Raw genomic sequence first — 15,217 nt, forward strand, 5'->3', positions numbered from 1 at the left:
TTTTCGAGTAGTCATGTATGGATGTGAGAGTTGGACTATAAAGAAAGCAGCTGCTGCTTCTAAGTCTCTTCAGTCATGTCTGACTCTGTGTGACCCCAGAGACGGCAGCCCACCAGGCTCCCCCGTCCCTGGAATTCTCCAGGCAAGAACACTGGAGTGGGTTGCCATTTCCTTCTCCAATGCATGAAACTGAAAAGTGAAAGTGAAGTTGCTCAGTCATGTATGACTCCTAGCGACCCCATGGACTGCAGCCTACCAGGCTCCTCCATCCATGGGATTTTCCAGGCAAGAGAACTGGAGTGGGGTGCCATTGCCTTCTCCAAAAGGAAGCTGAGTGCCAAAGAATTAATGCTTTTGAACTGTGGTGTTGGAGAAGACTCTTGAGAGTCCCTTGGACTGCAAGGAGATCCAACCATTCCATCCTAAAGGAAATCAGTCCTGAATATTCATTGGAAGGACTGATGCTGAAGCTGAAACTTCAATACTTTGGCCGCCTGATGCAAAGAACTGACCCATTTGTAAAGACCCTGATGCTGGGAAAGATTGAAGATGGGATGAGAAGGGGACAACAGAGGATGAGATGGCTGGATGGCATCACCGACTCAATGGACGTGAGTTTGAGTAAACTCTAGGAGTTGCTGATGGGCAGGGAAGCCTGGCTTTGCTGCAGTCCATGGGGTCGCAAAGAGTCGGACATGACTGAGTGACTGAACTCAACTGAACTGATGATTATTAAAACTAGGATGCAAGGATGTGATTGGCTTAAGAAATAGCTTCCTGGAGGGCATCAGGTCTCAAAAGTGTAGCTTATCAGTAATGAGATTTGTAATAATTCCAGCGATATGGAGCGAGTAACTCCCATTTTATTACAGGGCTCACTGCATCCTCCAGCTTGTAGGAAGTAGAGTACAAAGGGACTGAGAGTAGCCACATCATCACCTGACTGCTTGGATCACAGAGTTAGCCTCCTCACTGATCTCCCTGCTTGTCTTCTTGGTCACTGCCCCCACTCTCATACAGTCTATTCTCCACGTGGCAAACAGGGTGACCTTTTAAAAAGAATAATTAGTTCATGACACTTCTATGTCTAAAACCCTCCAATGACTAATGAATATACATAGAATATAAACCCTATAAGATCCTGCTTTATCTTAAAAAAAATACAGTTTTTAGCTTCTTTGATCTTTCTGTTATTGTTTTAGTGTCTATTTTATTTATTTATGTTCTGATCTTTGATATTTCTTTCTCTCTGCTAACTTTTGGCATAGTTTCTTATTTTTGTAGTTCCTTGAGGTATAAAGTTAGTTATCTGAGAAATTTCTTTTTCTTTGATGTAGATGTTTATAAAATTCTCTTTTAAATCTTTTGCAGAATCCCATAAGTTTTTTTACATTCTATTTCCATTTTCATTTGTGTAAAGATTTTTAAAAAATTTCCTTTTCGGCCCATTAATTATGCAGGAACATGTCATTTAATTTTCACATATTAGTGAGCTTTCTAGCTTTTCTCCTGTTATTGTCTTTTAATTTCATACTGTTGTGGTCACAAATGATATTTGGTATGATTTTAATCATCTTACATCTGCTAAGACCTGTTTTGTTACTTAACATATCTGGAGAATGTTTTTTGTATGTACTTGAGAAGAATAATTCTACTGCTGTTGGGTCGAATGTGCTGTAAATGGTAGGTCCATTTGATCTAAAGTTTACCTCAAATCTGATATTTTACTAATGGTTTTCTATCTGGATGATCTATTCATTGTTGAAAATGTGACACTGAGGTCTACTTCTGCCTTCAGACCTGTTAACATTTTCTTAATATATTTTGGTGTGTTCCAATGTCAGATGCATATATATTAACCATTGATATATCCTCCTGGTGAATTGATACTGTAACAAGAAGTGAAGGAGTTTGCTTCAAGTCACCCCCTCAACTGAGGATAAGTCTGTCCATCTTTCTAATCTTAAGTTGTTTCCACAGCCTTCACTGTAGTATGCCCCAAAGAATCTGTTGTACCCAACTTTCAGTAGCTGTAACTATGAAGACATCATGACCCATGTGAGCTATTGGTGAAATGTACATTGTGCAGCCACTCTGGAAAACAATAGAGAGATTCCTCAAAACATTAAAATTAGAACTATCATAAAATCCTGAAATTTCATTACTAGATTTATATACAAAGGAAATGAAATCTGTATCTTAAAGAGATATTTTCACTAGCATGTTCATAGTAGCATTACTAAATAGCCAAGACATGGAAATAAAGGATATGTTTTTATTCAGAGATGAAAAGAAGGAAATCCTGCCATTTGCAACAGCATGGATGAACCTGGAGGGCATTATACTAAGTGAAATATGTCAAGGAAGCAAATACTGTATGGTATCTTATGTGGAATCTTTGGGGAAAAAACTCATAGAAACAAAATAGAATGGTGGTTGCTAGACACTGGGATGTGAGGAAAATAAGATGCTGGTCAAAGCATACAAACTTTCAGTTATAAGATGAATACATTCTGATGATCTAAGATAACACCATCTTGTGTATTTGAAATTTGCTAGAGAGTAGATCTTGTGTTCACAACCACAACTGCAACAAAAAAGGTAACTATGTGAGGTGGTGGATGTGATTGTAATAATCATTTTATATTGTATTAATCTGTGGGGCTTCCCTGGTGGCTCAGATGGTAAAGAATCTGCCTGCAATGCAGAAGACTTGGGTTTGATCCCTAGATCAGGATGATCCCCTGGAGAAGGAAATGGCAACCCGCTCCAGTACTCTTGCCTGGAGAATCCCATGGACAGTAGAGCCTGGCAGTCTACTGTCAATGGGATTGCAAAGAGTTGAACATAACTGAACGACTCATACTTTTGCTTTTCACTTTCAATATATATGTATATCAAACCATCATGTTATGTACCTGAAATAGATATAATTTTGTTAATTATATCTCAATAAATCTGGAAAAAATGAAGACATTGCAAGTCCTCAGTGAACTAGTTTTGGTTTTATGCTATTTTGGTTTTGTTTAGGAAATGGAAAGACAATGGCATAGTTATAATACATGGCATAGAAAAGTAACCTGAATTATTCAATATTTTAAAGGACATAAAGGAATATATAGTGTATGTTAAATATAATTCTTTCCTCAATAAATCTTTAAATATTCATTCACTTCCTTTTAATTTGCCATGATCTCATTAGCACCACAGTAGAATATTTAGAGAATGAAAGCACATAATTGGCAACTGTTTTTGGGTTCTTTATCATGAGCTGTTATTCCAAAGTTGCACACATATAAAACCTGTTAAAACTGTTTTGAGGGTCTTTTTTTTTAGAAAAATATACTGGAAATATTTCAAAATATCTACATTTACCTTGTAAAAATATTATTAGAATAGAAAGAATATCGTCCTTTTCCTGATCACAAGCTAAACACAGAGCACAAATTACAACATTATGAAATAGTCCTAATTCCATAAATCAGGACACAACAAACCACAATAATAAAATTAGAAGACATTCAAAATATGAAACAATCAAAACAAACTATCACTCATTCTGAAGACTTCCAACAGCACTCACTCGAAAACAATTTCCTTTTATTTCTGGAGACCATTAGATGATTAATTACTGTGTAATGTACAGATTGTTTGATGTGTACAGAGTTAGAAATTCATAGTAAGTCAGCAAAGAGCTCTCAGTGGCAAATCAAGAGAGGAACAGAAACAATGAGAAGGCTAACTTTTACATTAAGGTGAGGAATCATTGCTTTCAGGGTCTGGGATCTCAGCAGCAGTTTGTGTCATTGGACAGCCCTTTCAGGAAGAGAGCACTGAGACCGAAGGCACAAAGATGTTCCCCAAAGACAAACATTACAATGATGAGCAAACCAGCTGCCTTCATCACAGCTGCCTTTCACCTTTGAATGTTTACCCATTATTGATCTGCTACTCACAGCTTGGTACTTATACAGAGGAGCACTCTTAAAGTGCAGGGATAAGAGCGTGGTGCTAGAGCCAAATCATGGGCTTCAAGTTGTGCTTGCCAGATGAAATTGGATGAGGGATTCACCCTCTCTTAGCCTAAATTTCTTCATCTGTTATCTGAGAAGGGGCAACAGTGACATCATCAAAGAGTGGTTAAAGTGATGAATCCAGTTTTTACACGTAAGTTGCTTAGAATTGTGTTAGCCCAAGATTAAATTGGCATCTATTACCATAATTTTTACACAGTTAGTACTTACCAAGACATTGCCTCAAGAGTTTTATAAAAATGCTTCCATTTGTGACTATGTATGTACACATATACACACACTTTTCCTTGATAAACTGTCATGTGCCAGGCACTATGCTGAGTGTGACAATTTTAATCCTTATTCACAATTTTATAATAAAATGGACTGCATTGGTAATAGCAATGACTGTTAGTAAAATAATGTGTATCCCCCCACCCTTTTTTTTTTGAGTTCTTACTGTATACCCAGGCTTCTCTGTATGATCTACACTGTGTGAATTATCTCATTAATCTTCACAACAACACAGTGTATTATGTATTGTTTATATTCTCTTACTGCATAAGGAAACTGAAGGAGACAGAGGTTTAGTGACTTGCTCAAGGTACCATGTCTGGTACCTTGTGTGGGCTTCCCTAGTGGCTCAGACAGTAAAGCGTCTGTCTGCAATGCAGGAGACCTGGGTTTGATCCCAGGTTTGGGAAAATCCCCTGGAGAAGGAAATGGCAGCCCACTCTAATATTCTTGCCTGGAAAATCCCATGGACCATGGAGCCTGGTAGGCTACCGTCCATGGGGTCACAAAGAGTCGGACACGACTGAGCGACTTCACTTTCACTTTCACCATGTCTGGTAGTAGTACAAAAAGTGAAAGTGAAAGTGTTGGTTGCTCATTCAAGTCCTACTCTTAGCAATCCTGCGGGCTGCAGTCTGCCAGGCTCCTCTGCCCATGGGATTCTCCAGGCAAGAATACTGGAATGAGTAGCCGGCCATTCCCTTCTCCAGCAGATCTTCCTAACCCAGGGATGGAACCTGGGTCTCCCATATGGCAGGCAGAGTCTTTACCATCTGAGCCACCAGGGAAGTCCTATAACCTGTATTCAAATAGAAATCTCTCTGACTTCAGAATCTTGTGTCTGTTTTTCCAGCAACAACTTTTCTCTGCAGCCTGGTCCCCCATCTGAAAGCCTAGAAGCTCTCCCAAGTCATTCACAGTCAAATTCCAGAGTGAAATATTTGCTTCCCCAAATTTGTGTGACACTACACTTACCTGGCTCTCGTCCTGCTTCAGCAGTCCCTCCGCAATCTCCTTTGCAGTTTTCTTCATCTCTCTGCACAATAAAGGGTGGAGAGGCCCAGAGCTCAGTTCCTGGACCTCTTTCCTTTTCTACCTACACTTACTTCCTTGGTGATCTTGTCCAGATGCTTGGTTTTAAATACTACCTAGAGGCGGAAGACTGTCACTACTATAATCTAGCCTTTTTCTCTTCTCCTAGTTGCCAGGCTGGTATGTCTAACTGCCTACTTGACATCATTCCTTGGATGCCTGATAAGTACCTCAAATTAATCATATTCAAACCAATTTCTTAATTGTCCCCCCCATCAGATCTTCCCCCAATCTTCCTCATTTCAGAATATAGCAATGTTATTCTTTCCATTGCTCAGCACAAAAACCTTACAGTTATCCTGACTCCTCTATTTTACCACCCTCCTGAGTTTTAACCCATAGGCAAATCTTCTCAGTTCTACATGAGATAGTTCTTGAAGTCATACATTTTTCACTAATTTCACTATCATGCTATGAGTCCAAGCTACTGTCATTGCTTATCTGGACAACTGCAATTAGCTTTACAACTGGTTTCCCAGCTTCTGTTCTGGCCGCTTAAACAGCATTCTCTGTAGCAGTGTTTCCTAAGCACCAGACACTGTCTTCTAAGGCTTCCCTACATGAGCTCACTTAATTAATTTTGACAACATGCCTACAATATAGGTCTTATCATTCTTTCCATTTAACAGGTTAAAAAAAAAACAAACAACTATGCTTTAAGAAGTGAAGCAACTTGAGCAAGAATGAATTAAAATAATCTCAGTCATGCTCTTTCCATGGTGCCTTAATGCTTCAGCAATCCAGTAATTGATTCCTAAGGCTTTATGTGAGAAAATAAAGCAACAGAAAATAGATGTCTAAAGGCATTAATTAAAATGTTAACTATAATTGGGAAATGCCATTAACAACATAAAGGTCTCCTGATGAATGAATAATGAGCTGATGAATTATTAAATATATCAGTCTATATTAATATAATAAAATATTAAGCCCTCACTAAATATGTGTATTAAGGTTACAGAGTATTATACACAAATACTTGATGTGTGTAAGTGGAATAGTGTGTATGTGGAATAGTAAAGGTTTGAAGCCACAGTTTGCCCACTGGAGGAATTCAGACATGTCTAAGGAGGTGATAGTGTTAGTTGCTTAGTTGTGTCTGACTCTTCGTGACCCCATGGACTGTAATTTTCCAGGCTCTTTTGTCCATGGAATTTTCTAGGCAAGAATACTAGAGTGGGTAGCCATTCCCTTCTCCAGATGATCTTCCCAATCCAGGAATTGAACATGGGTCTCCTGCATTGCAATAAGATTCTTTGCTGGCCCAGCCACCGAATGAGTCAGCTGAATTGTGTAGATTCAAAAGGAAAAAAGAGATCTTTTTCTTGAGTTTGCATGGGTACTGAGATGTGTTTCCATGAGCATTCGAGAGAGGGACGATTTCTCCAGGAGGGTAGCATGATAACCTACATTGCTCCCTTAGCTTGGCTCCATGAACTCAGGTCTAAGGTCTGTGAAGAACCTACAGAAAGAAATTAAAATAAATGCTCCAAGAAAATCTCCCATCTACCAAGCACAAACATTTCCAATGGGATGTCTAACCACCTCCCCTCACCCTTTACCTAGTAGCTCTTACACGCATTTTTGGTTCTAGTTTACCTGTCACTTCCCCTCAGAAGTCTTGCCTGGCTGCCTATCTAGATTAGAGACCTTTCTCTGTGTTTCCTTACCATTCTCTTCTTCCCTTATGATAGCACTAACACACATTACTGTCATCATTTAATTTCTGTATATTACTCTACACTGTACATTCCTAGTGGGTAAAGAGAAGTCTTTTCTCTTTTATTTATTTATTACTAATTTATTTATATCTGTGCTGGGTCTTCGTTGCTGCATGGGCTTTCTCTAATTGTGGTGAGTGGGGGCTACTCTTCATTATAGTGCATGGACTTCTCATTGTGGTGGCTTCACTTGTTGCAGAGCACAGGTTCTCGGGTACATGGGCTTCAGTAGTTTTGGCTCCTGGCCTTTAGAAAAGGCTCAGTAATTGTGGCACACAGGCTTAGTTGCTCTGCGGCATGTGGGATCTACATGGACCAAGCATTGAACCCATGCCTCCTGCATTGGCAGGTGGATTCTTTACCACTGAGCCAGCAGGGAAGCCCTGAGAAGCCTTTTCTTGTTATGTAAGCAAGAATGATATCTATCTCATTCAATTTTTAATCTGCAGCTTCTAGCACAATACCTGGATCAAAGTAGGTCTTCAATAAAACATTATTAGTGTAGCCAAATCCTTTACTGATTCAAAAGTCACATTATTTTACCATCCAGAAGAGCACTAAAAAACAATGAAAATATTCACTTAAGACCTAAAAGAAGTGACACAGTGATATGATATTGCATATCACCCAGAACTATGTTCTAAAAACTTTCTTCAAACAGCTAGTTTCTCTAAGTATCAGTCATCACCACTCAGCATTCACTGTTCCCTTTTAATTTTGCCCAGGAAAAGAAAATAATTCTAAATAAATCCAAATCAAATAAACTCCAGCCTATTTTTTGTTCCTGATTTCTCTGCCTCCTTTCCTTTTGGGGACTTTTTCCTCTTAAGAGAATAATTAATGTAAGTCATTTTAGCTTCTATTTCTAGGCACAATTTAGCAGCTCAAACATCACTTACAACAAATGCTTAGACAATGCTAATGTTAAAATAACAAAAGATCCATCTTCCTTACAAAACTGGAGTGAATTTAAGGACTCAGTGTTAGTTGCTCAGTCAAATCTGACTCTTGGCCTGTAACCCACCAGGCTCCTGGGTCCATGGGATTTCCCAGCAAGAATATTGGAGTGGGTAGCCATCCCCTTTTCAGGGGATCTTCCTGACCCGGGGTTCGAACCTGGGCCTCCCACATTGCAGGCAGATTCTTTTCCATCTGAGTCACCAGGGAAACCCTATGCTGCCCACAAAATAGTCAAAGCAGAGTAAGACAATTTCTACTCTCAAGGTGGAGTTTAAGGGTAGGGAGGGGTTAATCAAGAAAAGATGGGAAATGCTGCATAACAGATATGACCTGCTCTTGGATCAGTCAGTCCAAGCTAGTCAGTTACAAGCTATGAAGTTTTCTAGTAATCAGTTACTTGGGGCCTCAGGCTGCTGCCAATCAGAGGCTTATTTTTGTCCCAGCATAGAATAGTCAGCAGAAGCTTAGGGGCAGTGTGTAGGGAAGACACATCAAATCTTCCCTTTGGCCTGAATGTGACACTCAAGACTTACATATATCATCATGGTCAAAACTAGTCACATGGAAAATCTAATTGTAAAAGAGGCTGGGAAATGGAAAGAGGAAGATCAGTTCACTTCAGTTCAGTCAGTCTGACTCTTTGTGACCCCATGAACAACAGCACACCAGGCCTCCCTGTCCATCATCAACTCCCGGATTCTACCCAAACCCATGTCCATCGAGTCAGTGATGTCATCCAGCCATCTCATTCTCTGTCTTCCCCTTCTCCTCCTGCCCTCAATCTTTCCCAGCATCAGGGTATTTTCCAATGAGTCAACTCTTCGTATCAGGTGGCCAAAGTATTGGAGTTTCAGCTTCAACATCAGTCCTTCTAATGAACACCCAGGACTGATCTCCTTTAGGATGGACTGGTTGGATCTCCTTGCAGTCCAAGGGACTCTCAAGAGTCTTCTCCAACACCACAGCTTAAAAGCATCAGTTCCTCAGTGCTCAGCTTTCTTTATAGTCCAACTCTCACATCCATTCATGACTACTGGAAAAACCATAGCCTTGACTGGAAGGACCTTTGTTGGCAAAATAATGTCTCTGCTTTTTAATATGCTGTCTAGGTTGGTCGTAACTTTCCTTCCAAGGAGTAAGAGTCTTTTAATTTCATGGCTGCAATCACCATCTTCAGTGATTTTGGAGCCCAATAAAATAAAGTCTCTCACTGTTTCCGTTGTTTTTCCATCTATTTGTCATGAAATGATGGGACCAGGTGCCATGATCTTAGTTTTCTGAACGTTGAGCTTTAAGCCAACTTTTTCACTCTCCTCTTTCACTTTCATCAAGAGGCTCTTTCGTTCTTCTTCACTTTCTGCCATTAAGGGTGGTGTCATCTTATATCTGAGATTATTGATATTTCTCCCAGCAATCTTGAGTGAGCATTAATAGTCTCTTCTATATGGGGAAGAGGAGAGACCCAGTATATAATTAATAAATGGGTTTGCCCCTGTCATGGAAATAAAGAGGAATTGTATTTTTTGTTTCCATCAATATTATTTTGTTATTATTATCATTCAAATGTGATTTAAAAAAAACACTGACAGTAAAGAGTCTTAAGTACTATTGGGTCTCTTTAATAATCAAATCTGAGTATAAACCATTGGACCCACTGTCTCTATCTATGATGCAGAGAAAAATAACAGTTTGAGAAAATGAATAGTAAAATATAATTGACACCCATCTTAGGGATAGAGGTAAGAGTATTAGCTATCTGCTGTTGTCCAAATATTAATTCAAAACATAATAGTCACTTAATGACTTGAGAAAACAAATATTTCAGACTGCCTCTGGCCCAAGAATCTGGGCACGATTTATCTTGTGCCTCTGGCTCAAGGTCTTTCATTAGGTTACAGTGAAGCAATCAACTAGGGTTGCAACTGAAGTTTTGCCTGGGGAAGGAAGGGATTCATTTCCAAGCTCATTCACATGGTTCTTGGTAGACCTTGGTTGTTTGGGACAATGAGCCTCTCTGGTGGGTTACCTCACAACATAGCAGCTGTCTTCCTCCAGAGTGACTGATCCAAGAGTGGGTGAGATAAATCACCTAAGTCAGAAGTCACCATCTTTTAACAACCTAATCTTAAAAGTAACATACTATCACTTCTGTCATATATTCTTTGTTAGGAGTAAATCAATAGATCCAGGCCACACTCAGGAGGAGAGTACTACACGTGAAAGTGAATGCTAGGAGAGTAGGATCATTTGGAACCCATTTTAAAGGTTGTATATATCACAGTGATTTTCAAAAGTAAAATGTTTAATAAATTATTTCTTCAAATTTATATTTGAAATTAAAGTTTTCCTGCTGTTTCTTGGGGGACTAGACTCAAATAGTTTAATTATATATTTCAGCCTTGAAATTAAACTAGGCATTGTTGAAGTAGCAATAAAGTCATCAAATTCATCTGAAATAAAACTCATGTTTTGAGAATTTTCCAATATGTAATTTATAGCTCCTATCCTAACTTATAATTGTGCTCTTTGCTTTCTAGATAGAGACCTTAAAAAGAAAACCTTTCCAATATTGCTGCCTTGGGAATATGAAGATAAGAAACCAGTTTTTTACTTGACATTTAGCTGTGAAAAAGCATTCCTCTTTTGAGAGACATTTGAAATTTCCTGTTCAAATAGGTTTCCTTTAGGGCACTACTGCGGTGAAAACCCACCATGCTATAAAAATCCCATAAGGAGTTCCCTGACAGTTTGTTTGATTTCTGAATCAGACAACAGAACAAAAGGCAACTCTGGCCAGAAAAAATAGTGTTCTCCCTTGCTAAAGAAACTTACTTTTAAGGGTCACTAGATTAGCTCACATTAAAGCTATTTTTTCCTAAAGTCACAAAAGTACCATTCTCAGAAGTTCAGTACAGTTCAGTCGCTCAGTCATGTTCAACTCTTTGTGACCCCATGAATTGCAGTACACCAGGATTCCCTGTCCATCACCAACTCACGGAGTTCACTCAAACTCATGTGCATTGAGTCGGTGATGCCATCTAGCCATCTCATTCTCTGTCGTCCGCTTCTCCTCTTGCCCCCAATCCCTCCCAGCATCAGAGTCTTTTCCAATGAGTCAACTCTCTGCATGAGGTGGCCAAAGTACTGGAGTTTCAGCTTTAGCATCAGTCAGTCCTTCCAAAGAACACCCAGGATTGATTCCCTTTAGAATGGACTGGTTGGATCTCCTTGCAGTCCAAGGGACTCTCAAGAGTCTTTTCCAACACCACAGTTCAAAAGCATCAATTCTTCAGCGCTCAGCCTTCTTCACAGTCCAACTCTCACATCCATACATGACCACTGGAGAAACCATAACCTTTACTAGTCAGACCTTTGTTGGCAAGTAATGTCTCTGCTTTTTAATATGCTATTTTGGTCATAACTTTCCTTCCAAGGAGTAAGTGTCTTTTAATTTCATGGCTGCAATCACCATCTGCAGTGATTTTGGAGCTCCAAAAAATAAAGTCTAACACTGCTTCCACTGTTTCCTAATCTATTTGCCAAGAAGTGATGGAATCAGATGCCATGATCTTAGTTTTCTAAATGTTGAGATTTAAGCCAACTTTTTCACTCTCCTCTTTCACTTTCATCAAGAGGCTTTTCAGTTTCTCTTCACTTTCTGCCATAAGGGCGGTGTCGTCTGCATATCAGAGGTTATTGATATTTCTCCCAGCAATCTTGATTCCAGCTTGTGTTTCTTCCAGTCCAGCATTTCTCATGATGTACTCTGCATGTAAGTTAAATAAGCAGGGTGACAATATACAGCCTTGACGTACTCCTTTTCCTATTTGGAACCAGTCTGTTGTTCCATGTCCAGTTCTAACTGTTGCTTCCTGACGTACAAACAGGTTTCTCAACAGGCAGGTCAGGTGGTCTGGTACTCCAGTCTCTTTCAGAATTTTCCACAGTTTATTGTGATCCACACAGTCAAAGGCTTTGGCATAGTCGAGAAAGCAGAAATAGATGTTTATCTGGAACTCTCTTGCTTTTTCCATTATCTAGGGGATGTTGGTAATTTGAACTCTGGTTCCTCTGCCTTTTCTGAAACCAGCTTGAACATCTGAAATTTCACGGTACACGTATTGCTGAAGCCTGGGTGGAGAATGTTGAGCATTACTTTACTAGCATGTGAGATGAGTGCAATTGTGCGGTAGTTTGAGCAATCTTTGGCATTGCCTTTCTTTGGGATTGGAAGGAAAACTGACCTTTTCCAGTCTTCTGGCCACTGCTGAGTTTTCCAAACTTGCTGACATATTGAGTGCAGCACTTTCACAACATCATCTTTCAGGATTTGAAATAGCTCAACTAGAATTCCATCACCTCCACTAGCTTTGTTCATAGTTATGTTTCTAAGGCCCACTTGACTTCACATTCCAGGATGTCTGGCTCTAGGTCAGTGATCACACCATCATGACTATCTTGGTCATGAAGATCTTTTTTTGTACAGTTCTCCTGTGTATTCTTGCCACCTCTTCTTAATATCTTCTGCTTCTGTTAGGTCCATACCATTTCTGTCTTTCATCAAGCCCATCTTTGCATGAAATGTTCCCCTGGTATCTCTAATTTTTTTGAAGAGAGCTCTAGTCTTTCCCATTCTGTTGTTTTCCTCTATTTCTTTGCATTGATCGCTGAGGAAGGCTTTCTTTTTTTTTTTTTTTTTTTTTTTTTTTTAATTTTATTTTATTTTTAAACTTTACATAACTGTATTAGATTTGCCAAATATCAAAATGAATCCGCCACAGGTATACATGTGTTCCCCATCCTGAACCCTCCTCCCTCCTCCCTCCCCATTCCACCCCTCTGGGTCGCTTTCTTATCTCTCCTTGCTATTCTTTGGAACTCTGCATTCAGATGCTTATATCTTTCCTTTTCTCCTTTGCTTTTCGGTTCTCTTCTTTTCACAGCTATTTGTAAGGCCTCCCCAGACAGCCATTTTGCTTTTTTGGATTTCTTTTCCATGGGGATGGTCTTGATCTCTGTCTCCTGTATGATGTCACGAACCTCTGTCCACAGCTCATCAAGCATGCTGTCTATCAGATCTAGTCCCTTAAATCTATTTCTCACTTCCACTGTATAATCATAAGGGATTTGATTTAGGTCACACCTGAATGGTCTAGTGGTTTATCCTACTTTCTTCAATTTAAGTCTGAATTTGGCAATAAGGAGTTGGCAATAAGCCATCTTTGGCTGCAAAGAATATAATCAATCTGATTTTGGTGTTGACCATCTGGTGATGTCCATGTATAGAGTCTTCTCTTGTGTTGTTGGAAGAGGGTGTTTGCTATGACCAGTGCGTTCTCTTGGCAAAACTCTATTAGCCTTTGCCCTGCTTCATTCCGTATTCCAAGGCCAAATTTGCCTGTTACCCCAGGGGTTTCTTGACTTCCTTCTTTTGCATTCCAGTCTCCTATAATGAAAAGGACATCTTTTTTGGGTGTTAGTTCTAAAATGTCTTGTAGGTCTTCATAGAGCCATTCAGTTTCAGCTTCTTCAGCATTACCTGTTGGGGTATAGGCTTGGATTACTGTGGTATTGAATGTTTTGCCTTGGAAATGAACAGAGATCATTCTGCTGTTTTTGAGATTGCATCAAAGTACTGCATTTCGGACTCTTTTGTTGACCATGATGTCTACTCCATTTCTTCTAAGGGATTCCTGCCCACAGTACTAGATATAATGATCATCCAAGTTAAATTCACCCATGCCAGTCCATTTTAGTGCGCTGATTCCTAGAATGTCGACATTCACTCTTGCCATCTCCTGTTTGACCACTTCCAATTTGCCTTGATTCATGGATCTAATATTCCAGATTCCTATGCAATATTGTTCTTTATAGCATTGGACCTTGCTTCTATCACCAGTCACATCCACAACTGGGTATTGTTTTTGCTTTGGCCCCATCCCTTCATTTTTTCTGGAGTTATTTCTCCAATGATCTCCAGTAGCATATTAGGCACCTACTGACCTGGGGAGTTCCCCGTTCAGTATCCTATCATTTTGCTTTTTCATACTGTTCATGGGGTTTTCAAGGCAAGAATACTGAAGTGGTTTGCCATTCCCTTTTTCAATGGACCACATTCATTGTGGCAGACCTCTCCACCATGACCCGCCCATCTTCGTTGGCCCCACATGGCATGGCTTAGTTTCAGTGAGTTAGACAAGGCTGTGGTCTGTGTGATCAGATTGACTAGTTTTATGTGATTATGGTTTCAGCGTGTCTGCCCTCTGATGTCTCTTGCAACACCTACCGTCTTACTTGGGTTTGTCTTACCTTGGACGTGGGGTATCTCTTCACAGCTGTTCCAGCAAAGGGCAGCCGCTGGTCCTTACCTTGGGTGAGGGGTATTTCCTCACGGCCACCCCTCCTGATCTTGAATGTGGAGTAGCTCCTTTTGGCCCTCCTGCTCCCTGTACAGCTGCCCTCCTTGGACGTGGGGTTACTCCTTAGAAGCAACCCCACGGCGGATCTCTCAGAAGAGAGATCTATAATTTTATGGGCAAAGACAGAAGAAAAATGCCCAAAGTCATTTAGTGACTAGATAAAACACTTCAGTTTCCTAGTAAGATTCATTAAAAAGCAAATTAAAATCTACACAAGGATTTTTAACCTGAAATGTTTTCATTATTCAGTCATTCTCAATCCTCTACTCTGCTACTAGAATAATCTTCTAAAAGAGTCCTGGCGGTGTCATTCCCTATCTTTAAATTTGTCAAAGGTTTCCTACTGTCAACAAAGCAAAGAGCAAACTCCTTAGCATGTATAAGCTCCTTCATGAGCTCTCCTCAATTTTTACCCTTTATCAGGCCTTTCTCCTTCAGCTGTCTGCTACTCTTCACCCAGCAGCTGTTATGACATGGGCTCTGATTCTTGTCAATTACCTATTTTAGAGGAAGTCACAGTAATAGTGACTCTGTTTTCAGTACCTCTGTTATAGGGCTAGATTGTCTGTCTCACTATATAATTGAACCAACTTGTGTTTTTTTGTTCAGGATCCATCTACATAAAAAAAAAAATACTTTAATCTCATGAAATTGTATAAACTTTTAAATCATGAGCCCACACACAAGAAGAGATAGATAAATGGAACAGAATAAATCA

This window comes from Bubalus kerabau, chromosome X (assembly GCF_029407905.1).
Source record: "Bubalus kerabau isolate K-KA32 ecotype Philippines breed swamp buffalo chromosome X, PCC_UOA_SB_1v2, whole genome shotgun sequence".
Classification (NCBI taxonomy): domain Eukaryota; kingdom Metazoa; phylum Chordata; class Mammalia; order Artiodactyla; family Bovidae; genus Bubalus; species Bubalus kerabau.